This window comes from Mercenaria mercenaria, chromosome 1, assembly GCF_021730395.1.
Source record: "Mercenaria mercenaria strain notata chromosome 1, MADL_Memer_1, whole genome shotgun sequence".
NCBI lineage: Eukaryota > Metazoa > Mollusca > Bivalvia > Venerida > Veneridae > Mercenaria > Mercenaria mercenaria.
The window spans coordinates 737,760-741,215 of NC_069361.1; the positions used below are offsets into that span (position 1 = coordinate 737,760).

Below are 3,456 nucleotides of genomic sequence, written 5' to 3' on the forward strand. Positions count from 1 at the left end.
TGAACGATCTGAGAAGACCGAAATATAACAGCCCTGATTGAATGTACGGGGAGACTTTTTACGGCCGTCAAGCTAGAACGGGGAAAGTTTCTGCAGTTAAAGTCTGCTGAAAGGATAGTTAATAAAATCTAGATGGTCTTTTCGAAGCATAGAATGCAACCAAGAAAAACAATAGCAAACTTTATTTGACTGGAGCTGTACATGGGAGGTTATGGAATGTGCAACATCTTCACGTCCCCTAGCACAGGCTTCAGCTGTATTTTATTACATAATATTGAATCAGAAAATGCCATCTCGATTTCCAAATAATTCTACACAAATCGAGGACCGAACGGAAAATTTGTAAACTTTTAAAGAAATAATAAAGTGATCAGGAAAGTCTGATCTTCATATGAGTAAATTCTGATTTGTCTTTTATGTGTTTTAGGATATATTCAAATATTGCTAGTTGGCTAATTCTCAAGTATTCATTCTAAAGGTGGTCAATTAAGAAATTAGATATTTTTCGGAGTTCATGCAACATGAACGACAGAATAGGATCAGCGCGATTTATGGATTTGGTGATCCTATTCTGTCATTCATTTCGCAAGAACTCCGAAAATAAATTCTAATTTCTTATATTTACATCATATTTCATTTCCATTTTAAACAAGGTTATATGTGACGTCGTCTTTGAAAACCGGTCCAGATGCGGCATATGTTTTAATTAGCAAAAGTTTGACCGTTAAAGTACGACTGCTTGTTACATGATTGATGACAGCCTACTACAGAAAGAATATTTAGACATCAGACCTGTAAATAAATAGTGGTATTACGCCTGAGACAAAATACTTCGTTCAAAATCGGTTGTTTCCCCTTCGCTACTGTATGTTTCCGGTTTCGGATTTTATCAGGGAAGCATGTGAAGTTTACTTTTGTTTAACTACCTTTTGTTCAACGATGAAGGGATCTGAGACTTCTAAAACTGTTTACTGATTTGGTAAGTACTGTTTATAAACAGTTGTTAATGTAGATTCTCTAAAATATTTGAAACTTTCACTGAAATAAGTCTGTCTTTTTACCCGGAAGTGAATCCAAAACATACCGAGAGAAATTTATTAAATTTATCTTGTGGCCACTAAACACAGATGATTTCATTATGCCTGTGTATTTAATATAAAATGGCCAGTTGGGTTGTCACAAAGATTATTGAAGGCAGGCAGCTTCTTACTCAAGGTGACCAGGATTCATCAAATTATTTCATTGTCCATAGTAAGCATTAGTATGGAAAAATACAAAATACATGTAGCTATGATAATTAATAAATTTGATGCAGACTTATAGATGCCTGCCTATGTCACATCATTTCTCGAAAAGTCCCCTCTCACAGTAGTAGCAAAGGTATTTTAAAAGGAAATATGTAGATGTCCGGTAACCGGACGCCTACCCTGCATTCTAGCTGTCCGGCAACAAGACGACTAGTCTCTCCGCGAATGTTTTTCTAGATGTTCGGCGATCATTTTATATATGAATACTGTAATGAATAAATTTATTGTATCATATTTTTTTGGCATACTAAGGTTTGAATATTCACATGTAAGGCTTATTCAGACAATATTTTAAAATTGATTACCAGACGCCTAGAAAACCCCTATAGGATAGGATAGGCTAGGCGTCCTGTTACCGGTTGGCTAAAACACTGGCTATATATAGGTTTCTGGTTACCGGATGTCTAGACGCTTCCATTTATAAAATGGTAACTGTTTTTGCTGTGGGTCTCATAAGTCATGTTATTTCTGTCTGGTGACTACTCTCTTTCCATTATTGTTGATTCAGAATGTTTTGTAACAGGATGATTGTAATATGGATAGTGGGAATTTATGCTATATAATGAAAATCTTTTTATTTTTTAAATTTTTGAGCCTTGCTGTGTGTAAAACAATTTATGATCCTTTAAAAAATAGATTCATAGTATAATAAGTTTTAAAGTATTTTGTGGTAAGTTAATGAAACATTTCACAATCACATTATTAATTAAGTATTCAGTTTTTGATTTTTAGTGATGTTTACAGTACATGTATTATATCTTCTTTCAGATAATATTCCTTGTTCCTTTGATGGTTCATTCCACTACAGCTGGTTCATATACCCTACAACAGCCAGGAAATTGGTCTGTTTACTTTAAGATCTGAAGAAAATGTAACATATTTTGGATGTGCTTTGAGGAATCAGGTAAGTTACATGCAGCTAATGGCTCCTATTATAATTTTAATGCAATATATTATTTAATTATACCTCTGTCTAGGTTTTGTTGTAGCCTATACAAAATAAGTCTACTTCTACACTAATGATTTGTACAATGTATGTACATGTACTATAACTATTGAATGGCGTAAACTGACAAAACTGGCATTATTGAAATTTCATTTCAGCAATCCGGTTTTGAGAAGGATCAGTTTATGAAAAGTCTTCATTACATTGGCTATTAGCCTGAGAAAAGTCTGTGGCACTCAATAAGTACATGGATAATTTGAATGCTTAACACTACATGTACATGTGTATAAGTTGATCTCATTAAATTGTAGAAGAGTTCTAAATAATAGGAATTTTAATTAATTATTTGAAGTAAATCAATTAATTGTAATTTAGTTTAATTGTAATGTGATTATTTTCAAATTTAATTAACCCATTCTTGACTTAGAAATTGTGATATGATTGAATTTTTTTCACCAGTTTTATTGCACCAAGAATATGGATTAGAATGAAGGCTGTAAAGGTTCCTGAGATACATGAAGATAACAGATACTTTTACCAAAGACTTTTAAATCTTTTTTCAGGAAGGCAAGTGTTTCCTCTTGTTTATGAAAGAAACTCAGTTGGTTAAGGGGCAGACAACTTGTGAGCATGGTACATCACTACCTGTATTGGTATTCCATTTTGACAATGCTGCTAGCTAGAATAGAAATAACATCTTGCTGTGGTATGGTCTGTGGAGAGTTTTACTAGGCAACAACCATTTTTTATAGCTGTTAAAACAGTGTATACTTTTAACCCTTAGGCTGAATGAGGCAGCTATGTCTGCCTTTGCAACCAGTGCAGATCAAGATCAACCTGCACATCTGTGCAGTCTGATCATGATCTGCAGTGTTTGATATTTAGTCAGCAAATTTTCTATGAGAACCCCTTATAAGCTATAAATGGTACTGTCTCTGTTTAAGATGGAGTAGTCCATTTTGCAAATTTAGCAGGTTAAGGGTTAACACAGTAAATGCAAAAAATGTGTTTTAGAACATCCTATTTGCAGTAATCAAAATTTACAAACAAAGTACATTTTATATACTGACAGCACGCTGTTGTCAGTCTGTCAATATTTTAGAGCATTGGTTGTAAGAATCATCTATTATCATATAGTGATAACTCTGCTTTTATTAAATAAAGCGACTCCCAGGTTAATTTTTTAAAATAAAATGTTTTACT

General features: G+C 33.3%; 1 long non-coding RNA gene across 1 annotated transcript; it reads left to right on the forward strand.

Annotated features, from left to right (window-relative positions):
* Positions 1-838: 838 nt before the first annotated feature.
* Positions 839-3,456, forward strand: LOC128555421 (uncharacterized). The gene is made up of 3 exons (XR_008370053.1): positions 839-979; positions 2,076-2,211; positions 2,817-3,456. It is a non-coding gene; the product is annotated as an uncharacterized LOC128555421 (long non-coding RNA).